Source organism: Nyctibius grandis, chromosome 3, assembly GCF_013368605.1.
Source record: "Nyctibius grandis isolate bNycGra1 chromosome 3, bNycGra1.pri, whole genome shotgun sequence".
NCBI lineage: Eukaryota > Metazoa > Chordata > Aves > Nyctibiiformes > Nyctibiidae > Nyctibius > Nyctibius grandis.
Genome location: NC_090660.1, coordinates 111,187,524 through 111,194,176, shown reverse-complemented (window position 1 = coordinate 111,194,176; position 6,653 = coordinate 111,187,524).

The window sequence follows — 6,653 nt, the reverse complement described above, 5'->3', positions numbered from 1 at the left end:
GACTAGGCTGAGCTGGCTGTGACACCCAAAGAAATGATGTCACCTGTCAGGATGACACTAAACAGAGATTCGTCTGTTCAGTCTTAGCGTGATATTTACTGGGATCAATACACCATTAGTGTATAGACGCAGAGGAACTGAATTCTTTATTACCTCTTATGTATAATCCATAAAAGATGTGCAGCTCATCTATCACAGCCTGAAAAGTACTGCTACAGCCATTATCACACAACAGAAAGGACGACTTCTTCCACATTGGTGCAAAAAGATTTACTATCAAACGTCCCCTTCTCTTCATGGTTCCTGCCACCTTCTCTACAAATACCTGACAAAAAGATGGGGCTCTAGGAAATTCCCCTATGGCTAACAAATGTGGGGTATGGCTCCTGGTGTGGTGGTCCAGTAGACAGTTCCCCATCCTTGCATGCACTGAGGTTGTCAGCCCTCTCTATGAGACACCTGGAGAGATAGATTTGGGTCTCTTTGGGGAGCTGCCTCATAGTGAAGCTATCACAAGTAGGCTTTGGCCTCATGGATGAGGATGGGGATGCTGTGGAGGTTTGCCAAAATTCTGTTTCATCCAGATTTACAAACAGCTGCAAAGACCTACGTTAGAGTAACTTGTTCACCACAGGTATGCATTAGCAAGGTGAAATGGCACGGAGCTCTGAGCACGTGGACCCACACAGAGACCAAGGCAGGTGTTTGTAACCCACCAGGGTCCTATCAGAGTGACAAACCCAGAAGGACGTAATAAAGTGGGTACCTGGGCGCAGCAGAAGAGTACACTGAGGCAGGCTCAGCAGGGTCACCAACTTCTTGCATGACATGAAAAAGACATTTCTAGCATTGAGGTGCAGAGGACAGGAGACTGCTGGTGGACAGCTTACATGGCAGAGTGGTGGGCACAGACCTCTACCACGCAGAGCCAGTACCGTGAAACCAGACCCTCTGCTCCGTGGGGTGTATGAGCACCATCTTGCTGGTCTGCCCGCTCTCCAGGAGCCGGCTGACGAGCAATGCAAACTGAACACAAGGAACATGCCTTCCCCTAAAACCAGCACGGCCTGACTTGTCATTACCCATCTCACCAGGGAAGCCAGTGCATTAGCAGGCTTATTAGCAGGACATTTAACCGGGTTCAATTTCATCCTCACCCTGAGGATCCTCTTCTGGAAGGATGGAGAGAGAAACCTGGGCTGTCATGCTGAGTTTCACCTGCTTGGCACTCGCAGTCGCAGTCCCCCACCATCCAGGCTGGCTCCTTCTGCCCTGGTTGAATATGCCAAGCAATACATCTCTGAGAAAAATCCAGGCTGCCAAGCCATGTTATGCTGTCTTCAGCTACCAGTTACATGGATAAATTGATTGTCATTAGAGTGATGAAGTAGCCCAACAAATAAACTTTCAGGAATAAGGCAGCCCATTTTTCACACATCAGTCTCAAGGCTTCCTGCTGATTTGATAAAACACAGAAAATTGTGTCCAGGCTGCACTAGTGTTAGAGACACAGACTTGTGAAGGCTGGAACAAGCCAGCAAGGGACAGAGATATATAATACATCAATAACTCCACATAAGTGCACTGTTGTGCAAGGCAGGTTGAGTAGATGCTTTCCGAAGGGGTCCAGGGCTGAGTTGTGGAGCGGGGTTGCACAGGACGGGGTTGCACAGGACAGGGTTGCATAGGGCAGGGTTGCATAAGCTACAGCCCAGAGAAACATGCTGTCCCCAAGCTACCCCTTTTGCCACCACCCTCAAAGGGGTTTGGCAGTGTTGGGAGTAGTGTATAGGCATTTCTCATCCCTGTCTCAGCCACGCAGATTCTGGTCAGCAGCAAAAAGAGATCTGGTTGTCACATCCCATCATAAAGTTCAGTCTGACCAGCAGCCACCTCGGAGGATATTCAGGACTGAAATAGCAAGGGGCAGACATCAGGAATTGGAGTCGATGGCGGGAGAGGGGGAGGAAGGGGAGTCATGCTGCCTCTGGCCCCTGCCTAGATTAGGTCTGTCTCATACCAGAGCTGTTCATCTCCCACTCACAGCAGTATTAAGTTCACCCAAAGAATCAGAGCTACTAAGGCACTAGCAGTAATAAATCCCAATGGTATGATTCCTCATGAGCAGCTTACCTAGGAAAGTGCATGATTATTTTAAAAGCGCTGATTTATTAATACACTCAGGATGGCTCAAGCCATTAGTTCTTGCCCAAGGGAGTTCAGCAGCGGAGCTCAGCATCTTGACTCACAGCATTTGGGACTGATATATGACTAGCTGTGATCAGATGGCATATCTAAAAATACAGAGCCTGCAGTTTATTTTTCTTGGAAAATGGAAAGACACCCAAAGAAGCAGAGCCCAGTTTAGCAACCACAGCAGGCTGGATTTTTGCTTTAAAGAAGCCAGCAGAATTTGCCCAAAAGAAGGTGCCACTTCGGCTGTGTTACAGCCATGGGATTAACAGGCAGCTCCAGCACCATGGGGGGATCCTCCGGCTGCCCCAGCTGCTGCTGTGGCTCTAGCTCTGTATTACAGAGGTCAGGGATGCTGACTGCACATCCCTGCCCTAGAAGACACAAGCAATAGGATTACTCTTACTCAAAGAAGGTCTCTACATTGGGACCACCACGAACTAGGCTGATCATTTAGTGTAGCCTTGTATTAGTGAACCCTGTGAGATGAACCCACCTTGTACCATTCCCAGGGAAGCTGCTGCAGACATCTCTGCACCTATTACCAGGTCTACCTTCGGTGGTCTCTTCTCTAGATTAAACAAGCCCAGTTCTGCTGGTCTGTCCTGGTGGGTCATGTTTGCTGGACCTCAGGTCATTCCCACTGCTTTGGTTCGGACTTTTTCCAAGGCAGAGACACCTGCCCCTTTTATTAGCCCATGTAACACTATTTATCACATCTAATAGTGCTTTTGTAGAAAAAAATCCCACCAGACGACGCAAAGGGAACGTCAAATAGCACCTCGCAGCACCTCCTAACATAACAAAGACTGAAGCTATCGGTAACAAGATTAAGTTATGGAAATGAATGACTCAGCAGTGGCAGGCTGAGCATTTGCTCCTGAAAAAAAATTTGCTCTGAGGCCATAAACACAAACTGGAGTAGGGCCTTGGTCTTCCCTCCATCATGCCATCCATTGCCCACACCTCAATGAGTTCAAGGCCTCCTCGATAACCAGCGGTTATCAACCTGTTCCTGTCTATAACCTCATCCCAGGAAGAGAAAATATCACCCAGGATTTCTAAACTGTCGTGTTTTCACCTGACTCAGGTCTACAGCAGCTTCCCTCTGCCCCACGTGAGAGAAAAAATGGTCTGTGATCCTATAGCAAAAGCCACGACCACCACAAACAGTGCCTGCTGGATTCTGCTGCCCACCCATTTGTCTTCAAGAGAAAACTATTCTGGCACTGCTATTTCCAGTAAGAAACCCCGTTAAATCACACATATGATTCCCTTCTTCCCTTCCTGAAAACTTCCCAGGGCACTTCTGCACCTTGTGCTTAGAGGGGTCATTGCAATGATAGGGAAATGGAGGCACCTCCCCAGAAAGTGGGGTTTTTTTTTGTCCCTGACGAGGCCCCTCGCACAGAACTTGCTGTGGGAGCAGGGACTGCCTGCAGAGGCAGGAGCTGTAATTCCAAACAGCTGAAAACACAAAGGAAAACACCCTCTCCAAAATAACAGGCAAAAAAAAAAATCAGCAAATGTACCAGGCTCTTCCAAAGGCAGCAATTTTAGGAATCACTTGTAACCAGGCAGCAGCAGCAGGGTGGTTGTGGGGGTTTTTTTTTGCCCCAAATGGGGCCCTTTCTTTTCTTCCTGTTCCTATAGGGTTTTTCATCACTGTGGCATTTCCTACTATAATCCATCAGATTTATGCCGCCCTGTTCCAGATCAGAGCATCGCTGAGCTCTGTGCATGTCTAACAAAAGACAGCCCTGCCCTGAGCCGTCCACAATCTCCACAAACCAGGCAAACAAAGGGGACGGGAGAGGAGGATTAACATGTTTGCAGAGAGAGAGCAGGGAGGGGGTGGCTTTCTCTAAAGCCATTTGAGGAGCGTGGGTCCGAAGACCAGATTTTCAGAGTTGCAGGCATCCTTTCTTCCAGGCTAGGCTGCTCGGACAGCAAAGGACCCCGGCCACTGAACAGACGGCCCTGGCAGCATCCCGCTGCCCCGTGCCAGGTTTGTGCTCACTGCTAAATCAGAGCAGGTGGAAGGACCAGACTGGTCCCCTAAGGTCCCCACCACTTCCTTGCCACGTGTTTGCGAATGCCCCTGCTCTCCTCTGCTGCTTTGCAGGGCACAGCGCACTTTCTGTTCGAGGTTTTCTGGCTTGGCCCTGCCACACTGTGCTTCCCACCTCCCCAGACACAAGAGCAGAGTGTTGAGAGTTGCCTGGGATCTCTCTCAACAGCCCTCAAGCCACATCCCAGTGCAGCCACACCAAGAATCCTGCTGACTCCTGCTTTGCAGCCCTCGAGCCAGAGCTACTCTGCCCAGCTCTGACCTTCCCAGGGCACGTGTGCCCAAGCAATGCCAAAGCCCTGGCTGCCTGCGTAGCTTTCCCCTCCAAGCATCAGTGTCCCTGTGTGCCCAGTGACGAACAAATCCGGCAGGAAATACTTTGCTGGGAATGGGGAGAGCTCTGCGGTGGGGTTGTGACACTGGACATTGTGTTCTTGGCAATTAGGTCCTGAAAGACTGAAAAAATAGCAAGAAAAGAACAAGAGGTGGCAGCTGGCCAGAGTCGGGTTGGGGGGACATAAAGGTCAGAGCAGGACCCCACAACGGAACCCAACACAGGTTGGATTGCAAGGGGCAGTTGACACACAACATGCCTTGTTGGGTGGCCAAAGGGTCTCTGCAGCTCATTTAGTTGGTGCCTTGACTGAGGATCCTTGTCACTGTTGTGAGAGCAGTGGTGAACTGGGCAGACTGGGATGGAGAGAGAGAACCTGACTGACCCCCACAGGGCACATCTATACCAGGACAGGGCACATCCAGCTTCACACCCTTTGTCATGCAAGAACGGGAGACAGGCAGAGAGATCTCAGGGTCACACAGAAGAGCAGCTTGCTCTTCATGCCCTGCAGACACCTTCATTTTTTTTGCAGCTCAGCAGGTCTCTCAGCAAAAATGCCATGGCCTGAGGAGGGAAATGGAGGGGGAGGCAATGGTCAGAAAAGTCAATTCCCAAAATATGCTGCAGGCAGGCAAGCAGGCAGGCAGGAAACTGGTTCTCACATGCTTTCTCCCCTGTGCCTGACTCACCCAACAGGAGCCATGACCGTTATTTGGGAAGCACTTGTCTTTCCCTGTTCCTCATCAAACAGATGAACTGCGGCAGGATCCCGTCAGCAGAGGCCCCCATATGGCGACAGTCTGATCTCCCTCCTTGTACAAACATGCAGATGGGGAGCCTGTTCAGAGGCAGGGCCACACGCTTATGGTGGCCTCTGCCCTTTGCAGTCCTCTGAGGACAGCAAGCGCCTGTGGTCTCGAGCAGTTGTCAGAGGACACCGCTGCTCTCTGCTGAGCCTCTGATGTCAGGTAGGTGCAGCTGCCTCTGGGACCTGCTGGGATGCCATTACAGAGGCAGCTGGGCCATCTTTTATGGCTCACCACAGCCTCTGTTGCCCATGCTGAGAGTCGGGCAATCAGCCCTGGGGGCGTTGAACATGACCAGGGGAGCAGTCCAAGCCCTCCTTCTCCAGGCAGAAGCAGCTCACTTTTCTTTGCCTCTTTGATGTTTCTGCCCCAACATTGCAGGAGTGGGACAAAGGTTGTCTCTTCCCTGCAGATTCTATTGAGGGATCAGTACAGAAGGCTCTGATCTTTCCCTACAGCCCCTTCAGCTACCACCTTAGGTATAGCCATCATGAATGTTTCAGGGTCCAGATCCCAAAGGGGTCTCTGATCTCCCAGATGTCCCAGCACGGCACGCCTGGATCACCATGAACACAGCAGAGAATGACCTCTCAGGAGCCCACCAGCCGAAGCCCCTTCCTACGCTGGCAATGGAGCAGGACTGAGCAAGGGACAAGGAGGAAACCCCAGCCCTTATCCCCTGTGAACTCCCTTTGCCCTGCAGACCCTTTTGTGGCCACCCAAGGCTCTGTCTCTGCCATGGGGTTGCTGCACCTGCCTGAAATCCGGCATTCCTGCAGGGGCTGATTTTGACTCAGCTTGAGTAAATGGAGTTCTGCAGGGTCAAATCCAGCCCTTGAGCTCCTTCCCATGCCTGTCCACAAGGCCTCCCACTCTTGTGCCTCACTGGCAAGGAGATTGCCACCCACAACACAAGCAGGACCTAAGCTGGATGTAGGACAAGGTGTCAGGGGATTTCCCTGGCCCTTCTCATCTCCACCAAATCAGAACAGCTACAGGTTGCTCCTACCAAATATCAGCTTCTCTCCCCTCTCCTCACTGTTGGCAGGGGGCTATAAAAGTTAGGGCAGGTGATTTCTTCCATCGGGCAGCACCTGCCAGATCCCTGCTCTGCTCCATTACGGTCTGCGGCAGGGCTGGGACAGAAGCCAGTGTTTTGTTCCTCGTCCTTTGACAACATTCCCACACTGCTGTCCAAGACTTTCCTTTCAGGAGAAGGCAACGTACATCCAGCTCATTAACAATA